This window comes from Pygoscelis adeliae, unplaced genomic scaffold, assembly GCF_000699105.1.
Source record: "Pygoscelis adeliae isolate BGI_AS28 unplaced genomic scaffold, ASM69910v1 Scaffold175, whole genome shotgun sequence".
Classification (NCBI taxonomy): Eukaryota; Metazoa; Chordata; class Aves; order Sphenisciformes; family Spheniscidae; genus Pygoscelis; species Pygoscelis adeliae.
In genome coordinates, this window is record NW_008824941.1 from 1297859 (window position 1) to 1311018 (window position 13160).

The following is a 13160-nucleotide window of genomic DNA, read 5'->3' on the forward strand; positions in this document are numbered from 1 at the left end:
CACATCTGTAATTTAAACTAGATCTGTTGTAATTGTCTTTGATCAAAGGCGGCTGAGAATGGATATTGGCCTACTTTCAGGGTAATACTTCACTTGCCAATGGTGAAAAATGCCACCTTTACAATTCACAGTCACATTTTTTCTGTGTTTTTTCTCCTTCCATTGAAAAACTTCTTATCCTTTTATTGCAAGATAAAAAAACCTGCTTTCTCATTTATATTTTTTAGTTTGAGCTAAAAGGCTCCTTTCATTTTGATTGTGCAAGTGCAAGGAGGAGGTAGGAAAGGCTTTTTTGTTAATAGCAGAACACTGGACGATCATACCAGAATGATGCCAGTTAAAGAAAACATGTCTTTAAATTATATTGGAAATACAAAAAATGAATTTTATTTAAACAATAATAATTTTATACGTGGGAAAATGCCCTGAAGTTCAGCAGAATTTCAGGAGTCTGTTTGTTGACCCAATTAAAATACGATGACCCAGATTACACAAGCCTTTGATTGATAATCAGTTTTGACCAGTGTTTTGTTAGAAAAACTTATCATAATTGCTCTGAAAGTAGTTATTGTACGTTGTTCAATGTACCGTTTTTAGAATTCTTTGGTAACAGCTTCAGGTTCTTGTCCTTGTAGCTTTTTACTAGAACAGCAAATGATATAGTACACTGTAATTATATGCTTTTTGCTAGATCAACAATCAGATATGTTGAATGTCATCTGCAAATTATTTTTTACTGTAAATTAACTATTTGCCTTTAAGCAAAAGAATATTTTTTTAGCAATAACTATTAATCAGTTGAATCTTAATTAGTAATTATATATATTTTCTGTAATGATTCTGTTCTTTAACTTGTAGGGTCACATCAGGCTTGTGTCATCTTGTTTTCAGAGGTGCCACAAACTCCTTTGATTTGGCTCAGCTTTGGCCTGCGGTGGGTCCGTTGTGGAGCCGGCGGGAGCCAACTGTGTCCAGCACAGAGCATCCTCTGATCTCCTTCCACAGAGACCACCCCTGCAGCCTCCCTGTGCCCCCTCCGCCCCTACCAAAACTTCACAATTTACGCACAATACAAAGAGATTTTTCTCTTAATACAGTTACTAATAATATTAATTTTCTTACACATTATAAACACAATGGAAAATATTTATATAAAAAAAGTTGAAGTGAAAGAAGAAGAGGCACATGAAGATGCAAGTGTATGTGTAGTAACCTTTTGATAAACTAGAGATTTTAAAATGCATATTACTTAGAACTTTAATATCAATTTCTGGCAGTTTCTTATTTTGACATTGTCCTTTTACTGGTAATTCTTTCACATTTGAAATACGACCTTCTGCACCTAGTTTTTACTTGTCATGGGACATTTGTCAGGCCTTATGGCCTTTTTTGTAAAAAAGATTAAAAATAGACCTATTTTTCCCCCGCTTCCAAGCTCAGATACAGCCCTCTCTCTCCAGCCCAGTCCTCTCTCCACATACTCTGTCTGGTGGCAGGTAAGTAGGCAGTCTCTCTTCTTCCGTCCTGTGCACACACTCAGAGGAATGTCATTACTGGTCAGCTCACCAAAAGAAAGCCCACATGCTTAGCAAGGCTTTGGGAATGCTTTGTGGGGCATGGTGAATTAATATTCCCTTTTCTACGTTTCCCGTTTGATAGCTGTTATGTGTGATGCTGCTGCCTCAGACATAGCGTTGGCTGTTTGAGCATGGTGTGTGGATGGAGCTGTTATGGGCTGCTCTCCCTGGAGTTTGCTATTCAGCTACCCAGTATGACAGAGGTGCGCCTACATTCCCCGCTGCCAAGTGTGCACGGCTAGTTGGTTGTTACCGGGTCTTCCAGTAGACAGCAGACATCTTGGGCAACCCTGGTGGTGGTTGGTGGTATAATTGCTGATACCTACCTGTTCATGTTGCCCTGTTCCGATTTTGCTCTGCTCTTGCGGTGCCCCTATGTGATCACTCAAATCATGCCCAGCACACTTCCATGTCCTGCCAGATGCTCAGAATGCTTGTTTTGCCCATCCAGAGTGCCCTCCAGGCAAACGACTGCCAAAAGCTCAGTGACTCCTCTGTGGGTGACTTGTCTTACGTTAGGGAAATGAGAAATTTGGGTCGCTCAAAGCTCTACTCATAGAGATTTTTGAAAGCCATAACTGAGGCCTTCAGAGAGCAAGCAGAATATTGCCATAAAGGCTCTCTGCTTATACTTTCCCTGAGAATTTGAGCCCTTCTTTCTGGTTACTTGCGTGTATTATGAGGGTGGTACTTGGAATTATCTGCATTGTTAATAAGCATGTGGACAATTATTTGGAGGAAACTAATGTCTAGAAGCTCATTGGATATGTTGTCCATATGTATGTAGACAACCTTTGTACTTTTCTTTCATGTAGCTCTTTCTGACAATATATAGTAATGTTTTGTTCAAACAAGGGAATCCTGAGGTAGAAATAAACCAAAAATGTGGTGTACTCCCCATTATAGGTATGACAGACAGAATGAGGAAAAAGCGGCTATCCTCTGATTCTTGCTATGTGAATGTGTACCTTTTTTTTTTTTTTTTGCTTAGGCATTCACTATTTCGTTGTCAATATAAGCAGTACGGCTTGAAGATTCTCCAGTTACTGTTAAGTTCTTTCCAGGATCACTTCCCTTCCATGAGAAAAGTATGTTCACACAGGTGGTGGATCATCTCTCACATATCTGTTGATGTTCTATGTATTTTAAATATGCTTTTAATTTGGATAATTTATGTTTATCATTGTGATTTTTGTGCATAGCAGTATGCTTGTATTATTTTTGTATAATAGCGTAGATGGTTTTGCATAGTGAGCTTGTAAAGATGTCATTCACGGTTACTCGCTATTTTTCTGTAAATGCATTTTTCATTACCATCATCAGCTTATGAACATCACAATGTCAAACTAGAATATAGTGTATTTTATTTACGGCTTATGTAGTATTTGAGTATCTTACAAATATTAGTTGAATATTGCCACATCTCTCTGAAGTAGGAGACGGTTACATTCATTTTATAGATGGGGAAACTGAGGCATGGAGAGCTTATGTGAATTACCTAAGGTCATTTAGAAAATCTGAGACAGTACACGTCTTAAGATAGGATCACTTTAATCTCTGCAACAGCATAGCTGTTATTTTTACATGAGGACAAGTATAGATTAGTGTCAGTGTATGTTCAGATATTAATCTCTACTGATCCGTTTACCTACAAAACTATTTCAAGCCAAATTAAAATATGCCTCTACTTCAGGCAAAGCTGTCTGTGGCTTGTATTGCTGTAAAACCTAATCTAGATGTTTCAAAATAAATTTGTTTATCAAGGCATTGCTGTAATTGGTACATCTACACTATGATTTTCACTTACCAAGAAGTAGTTGAGGAAGGGAGATTAATCTTTATTTTCCCTTTAATTTGTCCTATTTTTTGTCCTTCTTTAATGCCTTTCTTACAAGGAACAACATTTTTTAAATTTGGGAAATGAAAAGGAGAAATTCCTAGAGGGTGGTAAAATCACTGTAGTGGACTTTTTTAGTACTCTTTCAAAGAAAAGGGAAACCTAGCATGAGATTAATTTCACTTAACGTTAGAGGTCTGTCACATGGACATTTGTATCAGAGCTGGTCTACTAAACTCTTTTTATAGTTAACAGAGATAACTGGGCATTTCTAATGAACAATTTATCTGAACTCTTTTAAGTGTTTATTTTGGGCTAAGATTAATTGTGTTCTAGAAATGTCCATTTCTTTCCACTCACTAGAAGGACAAACAAGTTTAATTAGAAACTAATTCAAGTGTAGACATGGAAGCTAGATGAGATGAGTCTTACAGATTCTCTGTAATGTTATACAAGATTACAACTTGTCTATATTTTTAATTGGAACACTGAAAAATACCCCCTATATGCTGAAAACATTGATGGAACCCTAAAACATAGCAGCTTAAAAAAAAGCAAGAAATGGAAGTTTAATTAGTCTGTCCTCTGTACGAGGTGCTGTAAATTTAACAATATACAATTTTCAAAAGAATGGCAAAATTATGTATCTACTATTTGTCTTTCCTAGCTTTTATTTTAAACTTCCATTTTGTAACTAGTATAATTATTTCTAGGGAAGGTGTTATATTTTAATGTATTAAACAAGTTTTAACTTAAAAGTTGGGGAGCTTTAAACTCTTGGGGAAATTCTTCAGTAATTTCTTATAAAAGCTTAATTCGGCTCTTCTACTTTCAGTTCAATGCTATTTAAAAAGCTTTAAATAATGATTTAACCACTTGTTATATATTACTTTTATATTTAAAGGTGCTTTCCTGTGGCTGTGTTACAGATATTATTTAAGTGTATATTTGACTTGAAGCTTAAACAATTTTTAAATTTAAAGTATTTGAGAACATGCTTCAGTTGAAAAGGGCTTAAGGAAGCATTTAAATGCATTGAAGTGAACCCAAACAGCAACATAATTTTAATGCAAATATGGTTACAATATATACTTTAATAGGAAGCTGAAAATGCTAACAAGCAACTTACAAACTTAGCAAAATCTATTCGTATTCAACACACAAGTTGTTCAAGGTACACACATCAGTTACAAAAATGCAGAAGAGGATAATATTGATGTTTCTGACACTGCTATGAAAAAAATGCTAAAGAAAGGCCAAAAAATAACTTAAAGTGAAGGCAACGGAGAAGACCATACAGTGTTACCATCCAAGTCCATTACTGAAGCTGATGAATTAGTACAGAAATTGGCAGTAGTGAATCAAGGGAAACAAGCAATAAACAAAAGGAAAAGTCCTGCAGAAATCGAAGAAACTGAAGAAGTTGCAGCACCATTGCAGAAAAAAGATGTTAAACTATGAAAAAAAGGATTAGCAGGGGAAAAGAAGTGTAACAATCATGGAGTCTCAGCAAGCAAGTTAAAAGAAAAAGATCACGTTCAGGAATAAGGAGAGTTGGATAAACCTAAGGAATTAGTTCTTAGCATTGAAAAGACTCCAAGACTTGCAACTTACCCATCTGAACATGAAAACATGCAGTATTCTTCTGAACATACTGATGAGGACCCAACATCATCATTATCTGGTAAAACCCAGCAAAGGTCAACAGCAGCAAAAGCAAACAGAAAATCAGAGGTTTTGTGTGTTCCTTTTGTTTACATTTATGTGTGTTTTTTTTTAAAGGCAGGATGAACTGATGCAAAATCCAACTCCATTTACAGTTAAGATTTATTTTTCAAGAATGATTATTATAAATTGCAGTATCAATATTAAGCATGTTCATTATCCTTGGAGACCTGTCTGTTGTTTGTTGAGCAGAACTAGTCCTGAACTGGAGGAGGAGCACAGCAGACGTTGTGCTCTTACCTGCTCGCGCAGAAGCCTGGGGTGTTTGTAATAGCAGCAGTACTGGACTGCGCGTAGAGATCCTATTCTGAAAGTGTTGGTTCACATTCTTCTCTATGAGGTGAGGCAGACTGAAGTGTTCCACGCTTGCATCCTGTTTACCTCTGATTATCCTTGGTGATCTTTCTACTTGCCTGTCAGTTAATTAAATTCCAGCTCAGCCTTGACCCTGAGGAAATTCAGGAACCAAATTAATTGTGAGCATGCTTCTCAGTGGGAGGCGTGAACCAGACTTTAGGGAGGTCTGAATCAGACTGTCTCTCTGCATTTGACCCAAGTCTCACTGAGAAGTGGTCCATGCAACCTAACTGGTGTTGCTAATGAAAGCAGATTTGGATGTTCTGATGGTTTGGGAAATCACCAGCTAGCCAACAATGGCCTTGCCCCAGTAAGCTGCCCGCTGGTGGAAGTCAAGGACTGTGGAAGCTCCGTGGGATTTTCCATCTCTGCGTGCAAGTGTTCTCTCTATCCAAAATACACTTACTGCTGAGTCATTTGAGATAATAGCATGCTATAATGTTGGCAAGGAGGTACTATTCTTCTGGGACTCAAAACCTTCTCTGAACAGAAGGAAGCTTACCACAGCATTCATGACTCAACCTGATGCCAGAAACTCAGGGTGCTGGAAGGTGCCACTGGTAAGTCAGTATCTCTTCCTATTCCTGCAGTTTTAGTAGCATTAGTTCTTCCAGGGACGCCCTTCTTCCAGGGTGTCCCTAACTGCCCACATAGTAATGGCTTAGAAGGCCCTTTCTGGAGGATTAGTCTGGCCCATAGATAGGCGGTGAGGAACTAGGATGTACTCACAAGTGAGCAACAGTCACTGAGGACGTGTCAAGCACAAACCCATTGTATTAAGAATACTGGCACATTCATGTGTTGTGCATGGGGCAAATGAATGGTGAATGTGGTGCATATTTACGTGTGTGGGGACAGGGTGTATTCTCTTTCCTAGGAAATATGAACGCAGCCAGCGTGCTCTCAAGGATTCTAGGCTTAAATGGATTCATAGAATCATAGAATCATTTAGGTTGGAAAAGACCCTTAAGATCATCGAGTTCAACCGTTAAACTAACACTGCCAAATCCACCACTAAACCATGTCCCTAAGCACCACATCTACACGTCTTTTAAATACCTCCAGGGATGGTGACTCAACCACTTCCCTGGGCAGCCTGTTCCAATGCTTGACAACCCTTTTGGTGAAGAAATTTTTCCTAATATCCAATCCAAACTCCCCTGGCGCAACTTGAGGCCGTTTCCTCTCATCCTAGAGATTCGTCTCAGTTGGCCCAGGGACCACAGTTTGTTCCTCACTGTGAATGATAAAGATAGTACCAAAATACTCTAAATGACTATGGCCATTGTCTTATTGACTCTTGCATTAGCAGTGTAGCTTCATTTTGGGTAATACTCTAGTTTAAAAATATTAATTCTTTCCAAACTGTTCAGTAATGCTAAAAACAGTTATAACTGAAAGTAGACCTGATTTTTTTCTCAACTTTGTCACATTTCTCCTTAAAACATCAAGAACAATTACTACCCAAGTCTTTAAATATACAAGAAGTTTCACCCCAACTAATCTCAGAAAGACGAGAAAACTGCTGCATCTGCACTCCAGTTCTTTGGCTTTTACAGGACTGATTCATACAACAATTTTAATCTCAAGTTATTAAAATTATTTATAAAGATGGATAAACATTATTATCCACTTGCCACTGATGAAATCTGTGATACAAAGAGGTAATGATTTTGCCAGGATCTCATAGGTATTACTTTAGGTTCTGCCACGAAAGTACATGTCAATGTAGTTTACAGCATCTCTAATGATTGTTCTGAGTTATGTCAGCATTCAGCGGCTGTTTTATTTCTTTCCTCGCCATCTGAATAGAAAGCCTTGTATTTCAGTCACGTAAACTCTAAATCCATCCAGCTTTCAGACAGGTTTCCTTCATATTCTTGAAAAAAATAGTGCTTTTGAAGGAGGATGGGATGGGATGAGATGGGATGGGATGGGATACTTGTGCTTGTCGTTTTCCAAAGAAGAGTCATACATTTCTAAGACTCCCTTTTTTTTTGGCTAATACAGTATCAAGAATGAACCGTGATAACTCCCTTTGTTTTACAGTAAACAGATAGAAACTCAATACAGGGAAAACTCATCAAATTACTTAGTTCAGTCCAGCTACTGCAAGAAGGATGTATTTTTCTGGTGTTTTTTAGTCTGAAGGCGCTAGATGCTAGGGTTTTTCAGTGTGCCTTGGAGACTAGTCAGAGTTCAGTGCAGTAGTAAAAAGCAGAACCAGCAAACTTTTCTTTTTAAATATAGGTCATTTCAGACTGCAGCCTTACAAATCATTGCAGTAGTACAACTGAGAAGGCAGTGAACTGTAGTGTGCTGGAGGGAATACTGGCTGGGAGGGTGGTATGGTAGAAACTTTTAGAATTAGTTTTGATGCCAAATAAAATGTACCATTGAACTTCAGTCCAAATAACAACAGATTATTTTTAGAAGAAATAACTTAAAACTCTTAGGTATTTTCCGATATGTTGGTCACCATAGTCCCTGCAAATTTACATTGCATTTTGTCTGTTCCAATCTTCAAGTCTGTTTTGTGAACTTAGTATAGCAGTAAAATATTTGAGAAGAAACAGAGGCAAATGAAGACAGAGTTTATTCAATTCTCTTGTACGCCGGACAGGTGAATTTAATAATTTTTTATTACTACACTATTGCTGTGTCAGTGCTCTCTATATGTTAGCAACTGACACTTAGCATACTTCATTCAGTTTCATTCAGTGAGAAAACTGTCCCGTTTTTAACCTGAACTGCCGCTGTTTAAACTTGGAGAAATTGATTGCAGTAGAAGGGATTCTTTTGTTTTCCTACCTGTCCTTTTTTTTTTTTTCAGTTATGTGAAGTCACCAGCATTGTAAAATGTTTCACTTTAATATTTCTCATTGTTTTGGGGGATGAAAATACAAACATAAAGGAACTGAATCAAGATAAGAAGGTGAAACAAAGTGTTTCCTCTATTTCCAAAATAATCCATTGGCTCTTGGGTACTCTTAGTTCCCGTGTTTGAATATATTCATGAGTTTTGCTTCCTCAAACTATAGTGAAGCAGATAACCCTTTCATAAATTAATGTTCAGCAGTTGAACACAGCATGTTTGACTTTTGGCGACTTTTGCATGAAAAGATTTTCTATCTTGGACTTCATCAGTTCTTCTACATGACAGAAGTAGCACAGAGACTGTAGTGGAATGTATTTGAGTGTTATACTATATTATCCTTACATTACAGTATTTTGATTTGAGAGCAGTCTACAAGAATCTCATGAGGTAAGGAGGTAAAAACCTAACACAGAAATTGGAATATATAAGATTATCTTGTAAAAGCATTAAAATATAATCAATAACATATTTTGGAGTAAATACCTTAATGGTTGCTAGCTATATGGAAATGATGAATATGATTCTAAAGGGTTTTATGACAGCAGTGGTAATCTACAGCAAACTTCTGGCATCTCTGTTTTTCTTTGTACATTGGAATATGACTCAGTCTCTCCAGCACTACTGTGTGAGAGGTCTCTTCTTTGTCCAGCACTGTTCCCATAGTTCAGCAGTTCAAAATACATATCTGTTGCCGCTCCTCTTCCTTGGTCCCTCCACACATATCTTCTAAGACCCCACACAAAGATAATATATATTCTGTAATTTTCCAAATATTGAAGAATTTCTTTTAAATTATCAACTGCCAGCATTTCATTGGTTTGATATCAGACTTTTCAGTCTTGAAAAAGTTGATGGAAAAAGTGAAGATGGAACTCCATTTCTGTAAAAGGTTCTGTGAATTTGATGAGTCAATCAAAATGAGAAAAAAAGGGGAAATATTATTCCATTTATCTGTTTAGAAATTAGTTTTAGTAAATTAACTAATTACTTCTGAGTTCTTAAAAATAATTCATTAATTTATAGTTTGAATGAGTTTATTCAGGACATGGATATGTTAAAATAAGAACATTTATCAGTTGACTACTGTTGTAATAATAGCAAACAACGTAACATAATGCTATTATTTTTCATTATAGAATGTAACTTTGGAAAGCATCTTACCTGAAGAAGATAATCTTCCATGGGCTTTAAAAAGAAGTAGTAGATGCCAAAGATAAATCTTATCTTTTCTTTTCTTTTGAAAGGAGTGTCTGATTGTAACTAGTGCCATCATGCCAAAGATTGCCAGAGACCTTGGAATATGCTTCCCAAATCCAATATTTTAACGGTACTGAGAAGCATTTCTCTCTGATACACTGGGAATTTGTTATACCAATGAACATATTTTTGACTGAGTTGATGTCCTGGTTTCAGCTGGGATAGAGTTAATTTTCTTTCTAGTAGCTGGTGCAGTGCTGTGTTTTGGATTTAGGATGAGAACAATGTTGATAACACACCGATGTTGTAGTTGTTGCTAGGTAGTGCTTACACCAGTCAAGGACTTCTCAGCTTCTCATGCCCTGCCAGCGAGAAGCTGGGAGGGAGCACAGCCAGGACAGCTGACCCAAACTGGCCACAGGGACATTCCATACCACGGGACGTCATGCTCAGTTTTTTGTGCCGAAACCAGGACAGTTGATGATATATAAAACACATTCAGTTATGCTGACATGCTGAAAGCATGAATTTTAAATAATTGTAAAACATAATATATGATGAAAATTTATGTGCATTAATGTGTTCTGCTATTAAAAAATATTTTTGCTGCATGTGGAATATTTACACAAGTGAAGCTGATATTTTTGTAATAGTTGTAAAATGAGGAGCCTATGCCACAAGTAGAAAATAACCATAAGATATAATAACCACTAGATCCAGACAAACAATAATGTAGGATCCCTATAATGAAAATGATTATTTTCAAAGTGACTCCACAAATTATTGTGAGTTATTTTCTACAGCAGTCAGAAAATAAAGTCTTCCTTGAATGACTAGATCATGTCTTCTTAATTGATAAATACTGGAACTTGCAGGGTTATCAGGAGAAATAAGACACACCTGGCCCCACTAAGGTTTCTGATGCAATTCCCAAATGACTTACCTGCTCGTTGTTTATGTGTTAAAAAGTACGGCAACATAAACACATTTTTTAAATTCTACAAATTAAAGAAATCATCTTGTTTGCTACTTAGCCAAGAGAACTGGAGTTTGTCCATCTGTGTTTACTGTCTTTTTAGACAGAAAAGGACATTGTTCAGATGCTGCACTGATATTTCCATACTGGCAATTAATTGACTTCTTAACCTTTTGCAAACCTGTTCATCCCTGTCCCCTGAGCCTTCAGTTTTTGCTTCTGTAAAAAGAGAAAATGATTCTTATGTCTTCAGATACCTTCGCATGGTTGGGTACATATTCTCATCTTGCAGATAAGTTTGTTACAAAGTAATAAAACTTGAAGGCGTGGTTTTAGGTAAATATATAACAGAAATATGATACATATTAATCCTTTTTTGATCTTTAGATTAACAATAAACGTAAGCCTGAATGTGTTTTATACTAGTGGTTCTTCAGCTATTTTAAAGCTTCATTTACATTAAAAGGGGAGTATGCAGTGGCTTTAATATAAATTATAATCAAGGCTGTAATGTATTATGTATTTATATATAAGATACTATAGTCCAAAAAGATCAGAGTATTAAATACAGAACATAGTTCTAAAGTAAAATATTTTACTCTGTTTCTGTCTCGTAGATGTGTTTTCCTAAAGTAACTTTTTGCTTTTGTCACGTTGCCAATGAGATAGAACTTCTATTAAATGGCGAAAGACTTCCATTAATAAATCAAGTGAGTAAAATGCAACAAGCATCAACACTTTCACCACCAGAAGATGGCCTGAAAACCAGTAAGTGGAAAGCTAATCATGTAGGGACCTGGTAAGAGAACATTAAACATTTCCTGAAGATTTTAACAGTTTGCCCTCAGTGAAGTACTTTGTTGGTTTTTTCTTCTTGTTTTTTTTCCCAACTGTTACTAAAACTTGACCAACTCCATAAAATCTTAAGTTTGTGCCAGTTCCTCATCTATCTGTATAAAACAGCTAATAAAGATGATAATAATAAAGGATGAGGTAAAGATATTCTAAAGCAAAATCTAAAATCATGTGGAGACGAAACTACCTACATCTGTGCTACGCATGTGCTTTCCAAAATGGGCCAAAATGCCTGTGTCTGAACTGGTACATACATTGTCTTCATCGCTGAATGAAACTGCATGGAATACACATGCCTGCAGCAAGAAACGTGATAAAGTCCAGTTCTTAGAGTTACAGAAAGTTTACTTCACTCTTTTTAGAAAATACCGTGTGCCAGCTTCTAGAGGAAAAACATTAGACACTGTTTAGATGTTTTGTCTATTGAACATCTTTCTGAGTAGCTTTTATCTTTATGTAGGGAAGAAAACAGCTGAGCTTTTGCACACTACGCTTGCTAAGCTGTCATCAGGTATAGAAGATCTGAAAGACAAAGAAGCTTTTGAAGACAGTGGAAGAGACAGAAATACTGGTAAATGCAGAATAAATGTAGAGATCTGTATTCTATTATTTAGGTCCCTGTTTAATTTACTCTAACACCTCATACGCAGTTATTCAAGAGGTGTTACTGCTCTAGCAACTCTCGGGCTCAAGATGAAGAAACAGACATTAGTGAAAGTTACTGGAGACACCATGAAAAGCAGAATTATTTTAAGAGGAACTTAAATGCAAATAGGCTAAAAGACTTCACATTATTTGATATATAGATGACAGACTGTCAAACAAATTAAACAAGACTGGGAATACTGGCAGAATGTACAAAATGTAAATAAGCATAAAGCTTAATGAGGGAATATGTTATGAGGGAACTGTAGGGCTATACAGAAGAACAGGAAGAATATTTATCCACAAATGCATAAAGCTGTGCATGAGCTAATACATCCTCCCAAGAAGCTCAGTACCACTGTTGCTGGTGGTATTTCACTAGTGCTAATTGACTTCTGTCAATACCTGGCTAATCTAGAACTAGCTCAGATGTTTCTTCAACTTGGTAACTAGGTATAGTTTACCTAATACAGGGTTTAATTTTTCATTTTTTTTTAAGATGTAGATTTATATGTCACATGGACACTTAAAAGCAATACTGAAAAATGTAAATTTGACGTCAGAGAACTGAAAGCTGGTGGAAGAATTCAGACGGGACGGTGTTGAGGCAAGGGTGTTACATGAACAAGTTGAAAGGGTTTTTATAAGGGGTTTTATAACATTTTATAAGGACTGAAAGGAGGCCAATTCTGTTTGGACAAACAGGGAGAGAGGATGTTGAGTAGAGCAGGATCCCAAAATGGCATGTGGTTTTTTTTTTTTATTAAGAGCAATGTGAGGGAAAACTTTGAAAGTACCCCGAGATTATGCACCTGAGTATCCAGAAAGTTAGTTATAGAAAGTAAAGATATGGCAAGTTTTTGGAAAGAAAGATATTAGCTCTTTTTCACAAGTTCAGTTAAAGCTGATAAAACCTTGAAATGACATAATTTGGGAGAAGGACAGATGGAGAATATTACTAGAAGAACAATTAATGATGCTGATCTTGATTTGTTAGTCATCAGCACGGAGATGATACCCAAAGATGTGTCAGCTGATGAAATTGCTTGGAGAGAGAACATAATGTAAGATGAGCAAAAGGCTATAGACACTGCCCTGGGGAATAATGAGAGA